The following is an 18,633-nucleotide window of genomic DNA, read 5'->3' as shown; positions in this document are numbered from 1 at the left end:
GATGGTCCTGCTGGCTTATCTATCAAATGACCAAACTTTTAAAAACACGTTGGTGAGATCCGCCCGACGTATTCGGGAAAAACGTCTGCAGGGTCAGTGTGGCGTAGCTTTAGCAATAGGCTTTCACAAAACGTCACAAATTACATCGCAATTCACGTTAGAGTGCGGGAAATGCCAACGGCTCCATAGGAATAATTTTTTCGTCAAAGAAATGTGTATAGCACGCCTGAGAGGTGCTCTAAAGGTTATAATCTCGATATTCCTGAAGACAATGGTCCACGTATGAAATCTTGGAGGTTTTTCTCGAAGCTACCTCCACCTCGGTCGTCCGCTTCCGCATTTTCCATGCGACGTGTGACCTCTGTCACCTTGCTCAGCGGCTGCGACATTCGGCTTCTCAGCCCAAGGTGGCAGGGTCGAATTCTGCCGGCGGCTTCATTTCGATGGAGGTGAAGTGCCTAGGACGTCCTTGTGCTGAGCATCGTCGAAACAAGTTAAAGAACCCCAAGAGGTCAAAATATATCTGGGAGCCTACACTAAGCGTCCCTGAGAGCTCATGTACTGCTTCAGAAAGTTGAACTCTGCATACCATATCATGATAAGGGAGTAATTACTCACTGGCATCCACCCAGGCGCAGCCACACAGCTACAAAGGAAAGCTATGCAGCTTTCTCAGAAACTTCGCAGTAAAAAAAAAAAATCGTCATGGTCTGGGGTTCGAACCCGGGACTACCGCTTCATCGGAGCAGTCGCTCTACCAACTGAGGTAACCGGGACTTTTTTTTTTGTCTTTATTGCATAACCGGGACGGCAAGCTTATGGTAGGGTGAGAGCTAATGGATCAATAACTCTAAGTGGGAACTTTGTTGGTCAAATGTTTAGGGAAAGCTCCCAAGGTGGAGTAAATTTGTAATAAGGCAGTAATTACTTATTGTCAATGAGTAATTACTCCCTTATTACAAATTTACTCCACCCTGGGGGCTCTCCCTAACCATTTGACCGCACCATAACATATTCTACCGTACCATACCTTACCGTACCGTACAGCGTCGTATTATACCATAGCATACCGTACCATGCCACACCACATCCCAGCATACCTTACCGTGTATTACCGTACCATGCATTACCATACCATACCATACTATACCATAACGTGCCCTACCGCCCTGTGCCATAAATATTTTTGTCTCCTTGTAAGCGCGTTTTGCCGCATTATTGCTCTGAGGCGAAAGCTACCTCCAGCTTACCACATTGCTCGTGAATGGGCACTCAGCGTTGCACGCGACAAAGTTGGCGTCGAGGCGCTATACGTTCTCTGAATCGCTGCCTGACAGGGTCTGTGGCCTCTGGACATTGCCTCTGAGATAGTGAACCGCGGTTCCTGGGTGGCGCGCGCGCTAGGATCTCGGGGGCCATGGTCGAGGGTTTTTCAAGTATTCGTTCGCACTTCCCATCATCCCCTCTGTACGCTAGGTTGTGCTCCCGTTGCTGACATTCTTCGTCACGTCTGTCATGCAGGTCACGTGTTGTATTCCTGCACAGGGCCTGCATTGTAGTTTTTTCCGGTGCACCCTTCTGACGCATTACTGCGCTTTAATGCAACTCTAGCGTTTACGCCTAAAACATGAATGTTCTAACAAGACTTGACATCTCAGTTTGCTCATTGAAAATTTCGGCACCGAACAAAGGGACAGGTTACGAAGGAAATTTAAAGACCTCTTCAGATCCTGAGTGGAACGCCTCCTCGTTAGTCGGGCTACTGCTGCTTTATTATTAATTGCTTACCAACTCTATCACCAGTTAAGACTTGTTGCTTGGCTAGTTGGTGATGCATTCTCATGGGAAACAAGTTAGAGCAACATAAAAAAAAAACATTCACGAAGGGAACACACAGGACATTGCGTTACTGACAACTGTTTCGTTTATTGAAATAGTGCCAGTTTAACGGCAGTAAACGTCAAGAAGGCGAAAAGGGCCGTAAAGCGATAAAAATAAAATGAAAGGAATACTCTTTGACTGGGTCAGAAGCTAACAGAGATAAAAGCAAAAGACGAATCTTTGAAAGTAATAAATATGACACTTCGTCTGAAAGGCCAAGGGGCAAATTTGACGAGGGGTTGAAGGTGGAGAAGAGGAAAGGAAGCATTAAACTTGGCAGTTTGAAAACGTGCAGTATCGAGGTTCTGATAATAACACTGACTACACAGTCGTTAGCACAGGGCCCTCTTTTAACGTATACGAAACATCCACGTATACGGATGCCTCGTTCAAGACTTTCTTTAGTTACCGAATAACCTTTGTGGGTCTACTCGTTTTCGCCAGGTAGCATATATGGTACTCTTGCAAAGCTTGTCGCTGCCAACGTTAGTTTCGCACTCTGTGACGTCATAGTTTTGCCGTAAGCTTTCATCGGCGACTATGCAAGTCTTCTGTGGGTGTCGAGCGAAACCTACTTTGCTTGACTACAAATTGCAGCGAGACAAAATGTTCCCCTCAAAACGCGTCTGTGGAATGCATGTCTTTTTGTTTTTCAGGATACAATGTACGCCGTTTGTTGCTGCAAAATTTTATAGTCCACCTTGCCGTTAATCCTAATGACCCAGTGGACTGTAAACTTTTGCATCAGACGGTACTTCTGATCGCAGCTACAGCCTCCCTTGCAGTCATTCCAGTCTTCCTGTTCTTTCTTACTTACTTTTTGCTTCTGTAAATGATTTCCTCTTCCCTTTCCCTTCTTGCACAGACACCGAGAAACCTCTCTATATTTAAACAAAGCATTATCTTGTAGTCCAACACCGTATACGTCTACATATCCCAACTGCTTGCATACTGCATGCGGATTCATCGGAGGGTACTTCGGTTTCCCTAGACGTACCGCAACCGATTTCTTCTCTGGACATAGCCAATGAAGGCTCCGATTCTATTTTATTTCACTCGCTAAGTCTTTCCCTCCCTCCCCCCAAACAACGATTCTCCTTTGCTACAAGGTTCGACGTCGTTATATTCGAACCGGAAGCCCCACTGGTTGAATAGTACACCTCATACACGAGACATCGCATCTAGAAATGGGTTCTTAAAGAGCGCCGTACGAAGATGGCCATTTCGACCGGCGTAATTGGTTTGTTTTCTATCCGCTGTGCGTCTGCCGAGAGTGGCAGAACGAATCCCATGACCGAAATACCGATCCTAATCGTCCTCTTTGTCAGACTCCATCCGCCGCCGTCGGTACCAGGTCATCCGTGTCCGGCGGAGGCTGCGGTGTTAGGTCCAATCGTGACAGCAGCAATAATAGATTTAATCGCAAGAGGTCACGGCCTGCAGTGATTGGCTTACCCGAGCTCCGATACGGCGCGTGGAGTCAAATGAGATAAACAGAAGACGGCAAGAAAGAGGCCAATCACGGCGGCTGGGGTAGCCGGAAGCTGTCGAATTGTTTTCACCGACGAGGCTGTTTTACGGCACGCGGTGAGGGCTGGGAACAGAAGACTGAAGACGACTCCTGGGACCTGCGGCGACCCCGTCCGTGAACTCGATGCGACTCGAAGGGGAGGCCGCGAAGTCAATGCGGATGTCAAGGAAGCGCATTACATGCCTGAGATTGCACACGCATTGATTGTGAGGTGCGATCCGCATAGCGGCCTCTTTGAAAAGACATTTAGGGCCGCTTAAAAGGCAACTGCTTATTCCTGTAATGCTATAGCCTCAATGCGTATTTACGCATCTGTTATTTTCGACGCTGGTTTCCTGGAGAACAATGGTCTCTTAGAACGCATTGCTATGAGATTTATTAGGGAGTTTTAGCGCAGCGCGACGCCCGAAGCGCTACCGCAGTGCACTAGTTCAGTGCAGTGGCGGGCCTGTAGGCATTGGATTGCGCAGTTTGTATCGCGCTTTCCTAAAACTCTCTTCGTTAGTCACGACCTGACAGACGCGTCGGCCGCGTAAACATCTTTATTTTTTGTCCTTAATTTCGGCTAGACTGCGCCTGTTTGTTTTTGGTTTTGTGGATGATTTAGGTATGCTTGTTAAAGCAGTGGGATAGAAAGGGCGGAGCAAAGAAAGACTGAGGGACCATTGCGAATGAGAGAAACTCATTTGAGGGAATTAAGCCTGCATCCTTCCTTAAATAACACAAAACGAGTAAAGACTCAATAAAATTTATTTATTTATTTATTTATTCAAGGTACCTACAGCGCCTTGAGAGGCATTATTGTAGGGGGGGGGGGGGGTAAGTACATTAACAGTAAAATTCAATACAGCACAAGAGAACAAAACAGAAAATAAAAGTTACAGAAAAATGATAATTGAGTGATAGCCTGCAATCAGGGTATTTTTTCAGCGAGATTCTGTGCGCTGCGCTGTCTACTCGTTAAAAAGCAATGAATTATGTGTGTATCATCGGACGCAAAGGCTTGACAGTGTGCGCATACCCAGCAATTGTGGAGAAAAGCATTTTTGAGCGGAAAACCGTTTATGAACGCAATTTTCTTACCCGCCGCGGTGGCTCAATGGTTAGGGCGCTCGACTACTGATCCGGAGTTCCCGGGTTCGAACCCGACCGCGGCGGCTGCGTTCTTATGGAGGAAAAACGCTAAGGCGCCCGTGTGCTGTGCGCTGTCAGTGCACGTTAAAGATCCCCAGGTGGTCGAAATTATTCCGGAGCCCTCCACTACGGCACCTATCTCTTCCTTTCTTCGTTCACTCTCTCTTTTATCCCCTCCCTTACGGCGCGGTTCAGGTGTCCAACGATATATGAGACAGATACTGCGCCATTTCCTTTCCCCCCAAAACCAATTATTATTATTATTTTCTTCGTATAGATTTCACTATAACAATCAATATATCCGCCGATCGCCCGACGGCAGTCTTCTATTTTTTTTTCTATTCACGTTTTGCTATCGTCAAGAGCGTTCCCCATTGGTTTTCTATGGCAGTCTTAACTGTTCGATGCGACCGATGGAAACACATTAAAAGAAAGATTTTGCTACATATCAGAGTAATGGACCATTACCTTCAATATTTTTGCAACAGTGCCTTACATTTTCCCAATTTTCAAAATTTTCGCCCGAGAAAGCTGGACATTATACGTTGGGAGACCTGGACGAAAAAAAAAAAACCCTCGCTTCAATGTAAATCAAGATTTCGGTGCACGAAACAGTGGAACTAAACACGCTTGTCTTGGAGTTTACAAACAATCACAATATATTCGAAACAGTATGCCTTGCTGGTGAAAAGAAAAAGATAAAATAAAGAAAGCATACGATCCATGCAAGCTCAGCCATTGCGCACTGCGACCTCATACAGTGATGTTTTCCCGATTTCAGACCTTTTGCCCTGCACAAGTTTAAAAACTCCTGCGATTCGTAAAAAGTGACACAATTTTGGTCCTCAAACTTCCCTGAAACTCCGTAAATATTCCCTTTTTGCGAAATTCTAGCCTTGAAAGAGGGAAATTTTTTCGAATGGAACATGACTGCAGATTCACAAACAGAAATGTTTTGCTGTTAATAGTTTCCCAGTAACTGTCATAAAAGCAGTGACACCTAACTCATTCTAGGATTTGTCTGAGGGGTGGAAAAAGGGTCGCCATATGGTAGCAAGAAAAACGTAAGGTATTGAGCGACGCAGAAAATATACGGAAGCATAAAGAACAAGCAGCAATCACGAAACAAGGCCCCGCGTTGCAAGCCCAAACGTCTTATCCTGGCATTGCTGGTAAGAACCGGCTCCCCCCCCCCCCCCCCCCCCCCCACCTCTTTTTTTTTGCAAATATCTTTGTTCGTATCAAAAGCACGCGGCAAAGTTTTATTTTCCGCTTCGTCAGGCGGTATTTCGTCACAGCTCCGATTTCGACGCAGCAAGTGACAAAAACCGCGGGCGGTGTTCGTTAGGTTACGTCCGAGTCCGTGACGTCCTCCAACAGTTCGCTCCGGATGTGCATGCCCGAAACCGAGTCCCGTGTCGAATGGACACGGCGATCTTCCGTGGTGGTCCCGTTTGCCGACGACAGTCTCCGCGACCTCAAATCGTACGCGAACTCTCTCTCCCTGCTTCCTTCATCGCGTGCCGTCCGACGTTTTTCGGTCAACAAAGCGGCCGGGGCTTCTGGCTAGCGTCGCGGATGGCTCCGCTGCTGCGCCGAAGAGAGAGCGCGGTCTAGTTTACTTTGTCTATGTATTCGTGTGTTGCTACTTTTCTGTCCTCACCTTTTACTTCTTTCTTTCTTTCTTTCTTTCTTTCTTTCTTTCTTTCTTTCTTTCTTTCTTTCTTTCTTTCTTTCTTTCTTTCTTTCTTTCTTTCTTTCTTTCTTCTTCTTTCTTTCTTTCTTTCTTTCTCTCTCTCTCTTTAGTCCTTTTTCTTATTTCTTTCTGACGCTTTCTTTCTTTCTCGTTTTCTTTCTTTTCTTCCCTCCTCATTTATATAATTTTCTTCTCTCTATGTTCGTTTTTTTCTGTTCATCATGCTCTCGCGCACTCGCGCGTACTGTCCTAGAATGATGGACCTTTCATTCTTTCGTTCCGTCTCAGCTAGAGGCCAGTAAGCACAGTCAAAAGAAAACAAGGACGTTCATTGGAACACATCACTCTGTTGTTCCATGCTGCCGCGACGCCATCCGCAGTAGTGCTTCCCACACGCCCGGGCCAACACCCACAAGCGCGCAAACTTCGTCCGGATGGATAGATGAATAGGAGGATTTTATCGGCATCCTCTTTGAAACGGGCCGGTGGCCAGAGCCACCTCGCCTAACAAATGTAAGCGTCGAATTACTTAGTTGATGCGCATGTCAACGGGGAATAGTAGATAATTAAGAGAACCTTATCTAATTTTCCGTCTATCCCGGGTCATTGTTGCGCCGAGTACTGTGACGTGCTCAGTTCTAACGTATTCTAGGCTATTTCTGTCGCATTTGTGAGTTATTTCTTGCCGATTCACTTCGTACATCATTGAACACGAATGCGTACTACGAGGATGGACTCATATTCCACACGTAGGGGACAAAAATAATCAACAAAATAAGCTTTATTTTTTTTTCCATGAAACAAATTTCAGTTAGGCTTAATTCGGTCCAATTTCATTTCCCAGAATGGTCTAGCCAGCTACAAGGGCTGAAATATTTGAAATGGCAGCTTGAGGGGCTCAGGTGGCCGTTACAACTCATGCCTAACAGCAGATGTACAACTTGAATCATCGCGCACGTTACTAAACACGGTATGAAACATCACGAAACAAACACCATGAAGATAAAAAAATTCAGAAAAAAAATTACACCCGTGCTAATGCTGATGTTCAGCGCCAGCTGATACACATCGTACTTTGTCAGTTTTCGTATTTGCTTTGAATGATGCTACCACTCGTGAGTATATGTGACGCTTGTATTTGTCTTGGGAGGGTTACAACAAGGGCTTCGTGGCATGAGAAATGTGTTATCACGAACGTGAGCACATGGTCAACGCACTTACGGGCAGCATCCCGAGAGCGTTTGTCCCCTGTTCGACCTTCCGCACATTTGTGGGTGTGGCCTCCCGCATCCGTGCCGCGTTCCGAGCAGGACGCTCCGCGTCGGCCGCATCCAGGGCCCGTCCGCAGCTCGACTGATGAGGCAGCTTTATCATAACTAAGCACAGCTGCTACTGCGCAAGCGCGCAGGACGCCACGCCATCTAGTCACGCCATCTAGTCACGTGATCGCGAACGCGATCACGTGAGTATACCCCGTGCACTTAGTCATAGCACAGCACGGAGGCGGCGAACTTAGCTTTAACAGATAGCGCTGTGAAAGTAGCGGCCAGTGACGATGCACATTACCTTCCATAGATGCCCGCAAATATATGCAACCAAAGCAAAAGTGAAAACGGAGTCACTGTTTGTTTCCATTGAGCATTTATTAAAAAAAAAACACATACTCACGGAATACACTAACCAATATTAGCGCTCCGTAACGCTCACTCAATTATGTAGGTCTATTTAGGACATTCTCCTTCTGCGTTCCGATAACAGGCTCCAGTACGTGACATCGGGCGGCGCTCCATTTAGAAGCGCCGGGTCCTTTCAATTGCAAACGTTTCGGAAAGACTGCCCCCGAAAAAGGCAGCTTCAAGCGACAAACAGGTTTTGTTAGCGGGACATTCATGCATATATCACTGGCGCAGTATATATGTCCGCTCGAACCTCCCGTGTGACCCGTCTCGCAAAAGGTGTTTGCGCGGCCAGTTTACTTTTTTTGTCGACGTGGACTTATGCAGCCGAAGAGTAGCGTGTAACGGCATTTCCTGTACGGTGATTCGGGGTCCCTATTCACGGAAGGGTTGCGTCAACCTGGGCGACAGTGCCGCAGTGACAGCTCGGCTTTGGGAAACGGACCGCTCGCGTCGTTAGCCACGTTCACCGCTCAGTTGACCGCGACGTACTGGCTTCGACGCTAAAGAGGGAAGTATCAGCTGGTGCCACTGAATTTATCTCTCCTGTATGTTTAGCCAACTGAATTCTAACAAGCGAGACCTGCAAGTAACTTCTTTCCTGACCTGAACATCCCGCTCTCGATTCGTTTCGGCTGCGCACATCCAAATGCGCAAATAGTCGTGTATATATGAGTGTCGTATTGAATGCCAGCTACAGCTCGTTTATTTATCACTTTTTTTCTCCTAGTTGTCTTCGCATCCTTGCTAGCTAGAAGAAAACCGCAGCGTGTCGAAGTGAAAGCCAATATAGGAAACCAATCGGCCGCATCGGCAGTCCTGAAGTCAGCCCGCCAGAATTGCATGGAAACGTAGCGTCTGCGATGAGCATTGCCAGCGTTCTGCTGCCTTAACTGTGCCATTCAGGTAAAAAAAAATGCTACGGCCAGCTAGAGGTAAGTCAACCAAATAACTATAGCCTTTCCGATGGCCGTCTCTACCTGAAGTTTCAAGTGGATGTACTTTCCTGTAGACAGCTAAAACCAATTGTATGATTCCGAAACTATAGCTTCAGTGATACAGATTTTTCAGTAGCTGGCAACAAACACTTCTTTGTGTATTTAGAGACGATCATAAAAAGCCATAGACGGACACAGCTTACCATGAAGTTTTTCCATAGACGGCCATAGGCGATTTTAATCCATGATCTTCTCTGTATCAACTTGGTTTCTTTCTTTCTTTTGTTGTTTATGTGTGTCACTACCAAACTGCCTCTGTAGGGTGCGTCGGCCTCGTCAAGCCTCATCACTGGCTTTTTGCCGGCGCACCCAACATCCTGATGATGTTGAATAAAGGATTGATTGATTGATTGATTGATTTTGTGGCTGTTGAAAATGTAATACAGGTGACATGGGATGTACAGGGTGTCAGTGATGCGTCCCGTGTATGGGTATGCAGTCCTGCCACTCTCACGAGGATTAGGGTGGTTTTATTTATTGTTTGTTTTACAAACTTTCATCCTTTGTTTATTTTGGGCTCGTGAGCAGTGTTCGCTGAGGAGTTACCAACGGGAACAGACAAGCTCAGCCATCAGACCTCTCCCTGATACCTGCGCCTTGATGTGGGGGTTGGAAGCACAGTGTCCTCCCTTGTCAAAAATAAGAAACCCAACCCACAATGAATCGCCTTTAGGAACAGCATTGCTAGCCAAGTGGAACAGTTAAAACTAGAAAATCAAATATCTACGTAGCTTTTTGCGAAACGGAACAGCTGAACGATGATGGCTTGGTAAGCTGCGTACCGCTACCATGCCGTACTTCCTGACAAAGACCTTTTCCGGCTACAAAAGCCAGAACCTAGACACCTGCTACCGGGTTTCATACACCGACACTAACTGCTTCCCGTGTGCAATATATTGCCGCGAAATATTTGCAGTGTTTGTTCGTCCTTCAGATCGGCCGCCACACCACTTTATCGCTTTGTCTGCGACGCCATACGCGACTAGATTTATCTCGATTGATCGCAGCCAGGCAGAGCTGATTCTACGTTGTTCCGGAATGTTCTAGTAACTTTGCACGCTTTATCTCGAAAGTTCGCTGTCAGCTTTAAATTGACCACGGCCTGGACAGCGGCGGGCATTCTGTTCGACGACCGCCGAGCACGCTTGTCGCTTCGCCGCCGCCGAGTGATTCAGTCCATTGTGGGCGCAAGTCATCCCAATAAACAGTTTTCTTTTAGAAGACCTTTTGTCCGTCTTCATCGCTCCTTCGACTGCCGTCACCACTACGTGACAATATCATCGTCTCCCTGGTTACAGCGGTTCCGCTGGCCGCGCTCTAATACGCCGCACCTTCCCATGCACTAAACTACATCTGCAGGCCATAATAAAAGGAAAATAAGTAAAGAATAATTGAAAGAAGAAGAGAGAAACAGCGTATAGAAAACGCCCTGATCCTTGTTGCCGGGATAACACATTTTCCCCTTTGAAAGGCGCGCCCTCTTATCACGGCACCTCGCGAAACAACGCCAACCGCCCAACCCAGCATTGTAACACACCCGTGTGCACAGCGAGGCGATGGAACAAAACGATAGACGAGATTCCTTGTCAACGGAGTAACGCCGATTTGGCGACGCAGAGAAAAACAAAAACAAAAGAGAAAAGAGACAGAAGGAGCCGAAGAGTCGGAGATATTAAACGCGGAGTCCTTTTGATCCCATCAAACGGTCTTCAGCGAAAACCGCTTTGCCACTTGCTCCTGGCAATTTGGCGCGTCCACTCGGGCAAGAACAGAGCAGCGCTCCCGCAAGAGCACCTAGTTCTCTCACTGGAGCCAGGGCAGCGTATCATTAAGTTTCCTTCAGAGCCGCAACAGCGGTGGCAGCCGGAGTATGACCTGTCTCGCAGCGCGAGTTTGATTTGACGAGAGGCCAGTTAAGAGGGCGGGGAGGGTAGGGGTGTGCATGAGGGAAGGGAGGGATTTGGAGCAAGCAACCGCGGAGCTGCCTACCCGACAGCGACCAGATCATCGAGCGAAGGAAAGAAAAAAAGAAAGGCAAGCGAGGAAGAACAGTAGGAAATAAGGAATGGAAAGAGAGAAGAAAAAAGAAGGCGAGACAAAACGTCCGACAGGCGGAAAAACCACCTGGCCGCAAATCGAATCAAAAAACCGTTCTCTCTTTGATTCGCTGTCCACTCATCTTTTCCCCCCCTGCCTCCCACTTCTCATCCCTCGGGGCAGTGTACGAAAGCGATTGTTCGGAGCTACGCCGCCCCTTTCATTTCCGCCAGAGTATTACGGCTATAGGCCTGTCCTCTTAAGTGCTCGCGCGCAACGCTGTACCGCCAAGGCAGCGGTTGACGCGAGGCCTCACAGCGGCGAATGGAGCGTTTTGGGAGAACAACAGCCGAGGCTCGGCGGTGGTGAACTCGATGTGTGACAAGGGAGCTCCACAACAGCCGAACGGCGCCGCGTCGCCTGATTGCCGCGCTGTTGATGTCGTGAGGACGCGAGATGCTTCTCGAGATTTGAGAAGCACGCACACAGATTCATAGAACAAAACTCCCGGGCCCCACATCGATCAGGCCCGTCTGTATCAGGCGAATACAAAAAAGACGAGAGCAGACCACTTCCGTTACGATGCACTACGGAGGTGGCTACCCCGTCTGGTCCGCACAATGTGGCATACACGGAGCTATTGTTGTTATGATAATTAATTTGTATGTTTAAGTTAATCACTGTCGTGGTTGCTGTTGTTAACAATTATCATTAGTTTAGCCATTTTGTTATAAGATGTCCGATTCGTCTCAAGTAGCTCCCATAATGTATGTCCCGTGTTCATTATTTGTGCTGTAATGTATCTACATGTCTTGTATTTCCACAGTATTTCTCTCAAAATTTTTTTCTGTCCTCCGAAACTGCGCCAGCACAAACGCTCTCGCTATAAATGAACAATGATGGGTTGATTGATTGATTGATTGATTGATTGATTATAGTATTTACCCTGGGGCCTCTTTTTGCATGGAAACCGGTGTACGCATGTTAGCTTCGTAAGGTTAAAATTTTAACTTTAAGCTATCTGCTCCTGAAACACGCTTCCAGACATTCTTCTCTTTCCTAGAGCGAGAAAGTTGAGGTACCAGCAGTGCTGCTTTCGCTTGCAGCTGGACAGAGCGCTTGTTGAGTTCTCATTGGCCAGGAAGTGATCACGTGATTCCTGAATGGTGACGACATTGAGCTTTCTCTTGCGGCATACACGACAGCAAGCTCAAAAAATTTATAGTCCATTGAAGAGTGCAAAAAACTTGCCCTGAAGGTACCCCTTTATTAAGGTGCATGCACAGGAACACACTACATCTTAACACCACAAAGAGTGTTTTAAAAGGGTGTAAACCACAGAAAAACTCTGTACAGGGGCCGAGCTCTAGCTGGCCAATCGCGATTTACCAGCAACACGGCGGTCAATGAGGCGGTAATTCGTGTACAATTTACATGTCCTGTACTAAGTCATGTATTCTAAGTGAATGAAATTGACAAAGCTGTGGGCACTTGATAAAAGTTCGTCAATGGCCAACTTCTTGCATTTCGCGACTGACTGGTCAGAGCAGACAAGCCATAGAATGACATAAAAACCACGTCCGCAAACAGGACACCAAAATTGAGTGCACGCCCCGGCTGAGCACTGTGGGTACTCCAACCACAGAATTAGACTTCGAACACACCGCAGTGGTGGCCAAGTGGCTTGAGCATCCGCCTCGCATGCGGGAGGTGCGGGGTTCCATCTCCAGCGCTGCCAGGTACCCACCGGTGATACAATGGGTGCTAGCTTTTCCCTGCCTGGTACTCGGCTTCTTGAGGGTGAAATGCTTGGTAAATGGGTCTTTGACCCCACCTTGACTGGAAGGAAAAACCTTGTGCCATGGCGCTTTTTGGTCCCAGATGCCTTTCACAATCATCATCATTAGTATCGACTTCGAGCGAGTGAGCGAGCTTGCTGGGTGTGGTGTTACGTTTAAAAGGCTTCGTCTCAAATCGGGGCGTATCCGGAACACAAAAGGGAACGTGAACAGGTACCCGGGTTCTCTGCCCTCCTCCTGCGTGAATGACCTCTGTCACGTGATCATGGAGAAGAAGTGAGGTTTCCTATATCCTGCGTGCTTGTCATTTAGTCGCCCCTGCAGTAAAACCTGGTTTGGTTCCGAAACGTTGAGATACTTCTTTCAACGTTTGGTTGGTGGCCGAGTCTTCTCTGTGTTACAAACCCAACGTGACGGACTTCAGTGAAAGATGTTCACGTTCAACTCATCCAACCACAAGCCGTTCATGCGCGCGAACATCTCGTTTGAGCCATACTCACTGGCTACACCAGTAGAGTGTCCACGGCACTGCGCGCTTCTTTCTTGAGAGGGAGTATAGCTATCCCATCGACGGCTCTTTTGTTCTTAGACACAGCAGGGTGCAGGTCGTCGAGGGGGTGGCGCTGTCTACCGCTGGATGAAGGAGGAAGGGAGGGGGGATAGCAAAGGGGAAAAGCCGTTGCTCTTGCAAATCGCCGCCGCGCGCGCATTGTGTCGTTTTTAACGACGGCCAAAGGAGCCCCGGTGGCCTATTGTCCGTCGCGCGCCGCACACTGTGAGATGGTGACCGCGCGCAAACAAGAAAAGAATAGAGAGAGTGAGGCGATGGAAAGACAGGAGAAAATGGAGTAAGAGAGGGAGGGGGGGCGAGTGAAAGGTGTCTGCTTCACTTGTACCGCTTTTTTTTTCGTTTATTAGTTTGTTTTATTTCTTTTCCCTGGAGATTTTGTAGGTCGCCCCATCCCCGGTTCAGACCCTCCCCCCGGTGTCGCCGTATACTCTCTTCCGGACACACGTACGCGCTGTTACTTGAGGGGGGGGGGGGGGGGGGGGGGGGGCTGTTCCGCGGTCTGCGGCGAGTCGCGCTCACCTATGCCCCTGTAAAACCGTGCAGTGTAGGTAAAGGTACGGCTGGCGTCACCTAGTGAGTAGAGGGATTCGCAGGGCTCTCCGTTCAGGGTAGTTCGCAAGCTGCTCGGCGCGCCGTGATAAACCATCGTATTGCTTGTTATACGGACTGACCGCAGCTAGCTATCGGTGCCATCAGGAAGTTTTCTCACGTTCGGATAGCTTCTTGAATCCGACGTCGGATTCGGTGACGCCAGTTCTCGTTTCCCCAGGACTGCACGGTTTTACAGCCAGACAGACAGAGCGTAGAAGGAAGCTCCGAAGAAGACTGGACGTGCGGAAAATGAAAAACAGCAAAAGAAAGAAGAAAAATAAAGAGGAGAGTCCAGGGGTATGGCGAAGCGCGTTGACCTCCCATGTACTCGCTGGTGTCTCCAGGGGCATGTCGCTCGCTGCTACACGGTTGCGACCGCCTCTTTTGCATGATGCGTAACATTTAGCGCGGTGCTCGCCCAGGCATTTGCGATGTCGCAGTAAGGTTCTAAGCGGCGCCTTTAAGCACGCCTTCAAGCACGTTCTTTAAGCACGAAACGTTCTCGGTCCGGAATGAGTGAAAAGTGTTGTTAGTGGCCTAGCTGCTTCTTGGTCTAGTTGAAACGAGGCGAATCAAAGGTAATGGCCTTTGAGAAGGCGTCGGCGGTGTGACAATGACTGCTTTAGTCGTGAGGAACACTACGGTAACCACGGCCGCCCCAAGCAGCACATGTAATCGGCCCAATATTGAAATTGATGGTTTAACTCTGGTCATTTGTAGGACCGGCCTTTGCCAGTACATTTACAATATTGGGCTGATTAGCTGTGCTTCTGGTGGCAAGAAATGACTCGCTTAATCTCAAATGGCGCCTAGCTTAAACTGTGATTTTATTTTATTTTCATCTGTGACGTATTGGTCTCACTATAAAGTGAACCTATGTCCATCTTTTGATTTCACCATGTGGCGCTTTATAAAAGTGTTCTTGCTATCACTTTCTGCTGAAGCATCCCTCTGTAATCTGCTTAAATGCACCGGTAAGTGATATAAATTTACGCCAAAACTACAAACCAGCGAATATCTTCAAGAAATCTCTTATAAAAATACACATAGCCTTTGAATTGACAGCCTATTGAGTTGTAGAGTCTATAACATTTCATTTAAAATTTAAATTTTATTCTGCCTTTTTAGTTGAACGTCAAGACGTTCACTATAGTGATATGAGTCGAGAGGAAGCTAATTGCCTACAGGTCAATTGTGTCTCACTTGATTTTGAGTCAACAGGAAGCCAGCTCATTACGAGTCAGTTGAATCTCTGTTCATTTTGGTCGGCAATACTTTCTCTGGAGCTTAGTTCACATGGAACGCTCAATAAAAAGCTGATCAGTAGTGTTAGAGGCAGAACTTTTCAGCAATATTTATTGAACATTAACCTTAAGCATTAAAACTTTGGTTCAATCTTAGCGGAAGTGCGAGTTTAGTGAATATTTGAACACAGTGAAATGAAATGAAATCATAGTAGACAATTTTACTCTTAAGGAACCTTCCTGTCAAAGACTGTCATAGCCAGAGGAGCCACAAAATCACATTAAAAAATAAGCTTACGTTCATTAAGCTGTCCTGGCAAACGCATTGAGGTTAAGACAACGTCGAGAAAACGATGCTGCATTTTTTTTTTGTGAAGTGTATATGCCATGGCTCGAATTTGTCCCCACACAATTTGCCATCAGCGGGTGTCCATGCTGACCTAAGTAAGGCGCCGAGCACTTCTCGAAGGCTGTTCGCCTTTATCAAACAGGTTACCAAAGGTTTTTGCGTAGCTTGACACTCCAAGTGTAAAAGCAAAGCTGTGTCCCTAATCCCTCCCTAGAATAAACGAATGTGTCCAGATCACTTCCCTGGCCATGCATAAGCTTCACACAGACATTCTCGGGATGGAGGAGGACGTGCGTCAGGCATTCTCACGATAAGTTTCGAAAGAAGACATCCCCACTTTACCAGCATCTTTAAATACGCGAGAATGACGATCTGCTACATCCAGAGTCTCGCGAGACCAACGAGACACAGCTTGGCTGGAATTTCCGCCAACTCACGGACAACGAATGCAGAGTTCAGGCAGCAGTGCAAAAAACAACAACAAAACAAGCAAACGCGCGTGATCGTGCACGTATACATCTAAGACCTCTGACGCAAACCGGACTGCGCGCTTAAAGACAACGGGTAACATAACGCTTGCGACGTCCGCACAGAGCAGCCGACATTGCTTTTTTTTTCTTTCGTGTTCTTTAAAGCGAGCGTGTCACCCGCGTAGCATAGTGGACCGACGTCGCCGTGGCGGAGACGGAAACACCGTTCGCTAAGCGGGTCACTGTTTATTGCCTTTTGTCCTCGTCGCCTTGTCTCTCAGGTGTCTCCCGGCGCCGCTTTGCTGGCGTTGTTGTTGCTTTCCGGCCGGCCCGTACCGCACTGCTGTTGGGAACGCGGTGTTCCGCTGAGCAAGCTTAGTCGCTGCTGCACACGTCGTCTTTTGAGTCCGAGCCGCGCCGTGGACCCTGCTCGCTTTTGTCGAACGCGCAGAAGAAGCCAGCGGCCGGTGTTTGTACGACGGAACTGCACTTTTCCTACCACCGGTCACACACACACACCGCCTTTACTCGAACCGAACGCGTACGTGCTTCGGTTGTCCCTGTACGCCAGCAGGGCTGCAGGCGTCTTTTGTTTTATATTTCAAAGCCATCGCTCCAGAGACAAGGGGCAGCGATAAAGCGGCTCGGTGCGGAGATGTAGGAACGATCACACAGTGGACCCACATAGTGGATCCGCATAGGTCGGAAAGAAAAATTGTGGTAAAAAAAAAACTACATGAAAGCTGTTGTGCTCCTGGTTCTAAGCGTCAGGAAATCCGTTCTCTTCCATTTCAAATGCCCCCCCCCCCCCCTCCCCCACAAACATACATATATTTTTTTGACAGCGGGTTTTTTTCACAAGGCCTTACCAGAAGAAGCGTTGCGTTATGTCCACGACTGCTAGTGACCAGGAGAGATGTTGCAGGAGCCAACTTGAGAGGTGGGTCCTTTCCTAACCTCTCTAACTCTTTAAAACACACACACACGCGCGCGCGCGCGCGCACGCACACACACACACACACACACACACACACACACACACACACACACACACACACACACACACACACACACACACACACACACACACACACACACACACACACACACACACACACACACACACACACACACACACACACACACACACACACACACACACACACACACGCGCGCGCGCGCGCGCGCGCACGCACACGCACAAGCACACGCGCACGCGCACGCGCGCACACGCGCACACACACAAAGCAAATAGTGTGTGTTTTCCTCAAAGTCGGACAGCCGGATAACTGTACTTGCCCAGGACCGCAGTGATACTCTGAATCTCTTATGACGAAGGATCGCTTAGTGTTGAACTGGAGACGCTGGTTAGAGCGTACGAGCTTTGAATCGAACTCTTCACTTGGGAGTGAAACACGAACCACCTTTGCAGGCTGAGTGTTCGATATTCCCACATATATTTGCAAATATTCCCACATATATATACTGCACATATATTTCCCCACACTTTTTAAAGTCTTCTTAACCGTGGCAGATACAGTCATGCAATTCACCGTTCATTAATTATACTCGCAATTACTTTCAGGCTAAAGAGAATTTATATCTGACCATCCTCGCCTTGCCTGTCTTCCCTTTAATCCCTAAGCCGATTCTCGTTGTCGACTACCTCTGATATATTCACGTCACCTTCAATACCCTGCACCCTTGTAAACCTAGCTGACGTATCAGCCCCTTAAGAGCCTTTCCTTCAGTGACAGGCGGTGTAATGCGCAGCTTTTACGCAACGTGAGTAACACGAGCTCGTCATCGCTCACAAGTGACGAGGTCGTTTGCGAGACTCCAGATTATCGGCCAATCAGCGTGCCCCTTCTCTGAGCCATCGTGGCTGTGGAGAGTTTCGCAACGTGAAGAGCCCTGAAGCGACGCTTCGTCCGTTGGCGGAAGGTATTGTCCATCCGTATTTCTCATGTGACGCAACCTCTTACTGGCACCAGCATCACGCCGCGTCCCCCGAGACTCTAATCGCGGAGATCCCAGCCAATTTGGAAATGATTTATGGCCAAGCTGCGGCTCGTCCCAAGGTTACCGAGGAAACGTGCCCACCCAGGAACAATGACGCCGTCACAGGTCGTCGTCGTACGCGAAGATCACTGCATCGTGCACGGCTGTGCGCGCGAGCGAACCTGTGTGTGAACGCGAGATCAAGCGCCCGTTAGTGTGAGTGAGCCTGAGTGGATGCCGGAAGAGCTGATGAAAGCAACACTAGTGCCAACCCGTGAAGATATATAAGCTGTAGCCTCCAGTTGTTACAGCTCTCATTCATGCATCTGTACATATCTGCCCGTCTGGTCTGCGTATACCTGTTTCCTGGCCGCACATCTTTATTCCTACTGGCAATGATGATGATGGTGGTGAACCGTGGATGTACGCTGTGTGTCGGGGAGACGCGGTCTGTGCCGTAGCCAGAAGAAACAAAAAAGTGTGTGTGTGTGTGTGTGTGTGTGTGTGTGTGTGTGTGTGTGTGTGTGTGTGTGTGTGTGTGTGTGTGTGTGTGTGTGTGTGTGTGTGTGTGTGTGTGTGTGTGTGTGTGTGTGTGTGTGTGTGTGTGTGTGTGTGTGTGTGTGTGTGTGCGTGCGCGTGTTGTGGCGTGGTGTGC

This window comes from Amblyomma americanum, chromosome 11 (assembly GCF_052857255.1).
Source record: "Amblyomma americanum isolate KBUSLIRL-KWMA chromosome 11, ASM5285725v1, whole genome shotgun sequence".
NCBI classification, from domain to species: Eukaryota; Metazoa; Arthropoda; class Arachnida; order Ixodida; family Ixodidae; genus Amblyomma; species Amblyomma americanum.
The sequence above is the reverse complement of the archived record's forward strand: the minus strand, read 5'-3'. Positions refer to the sequence as shown.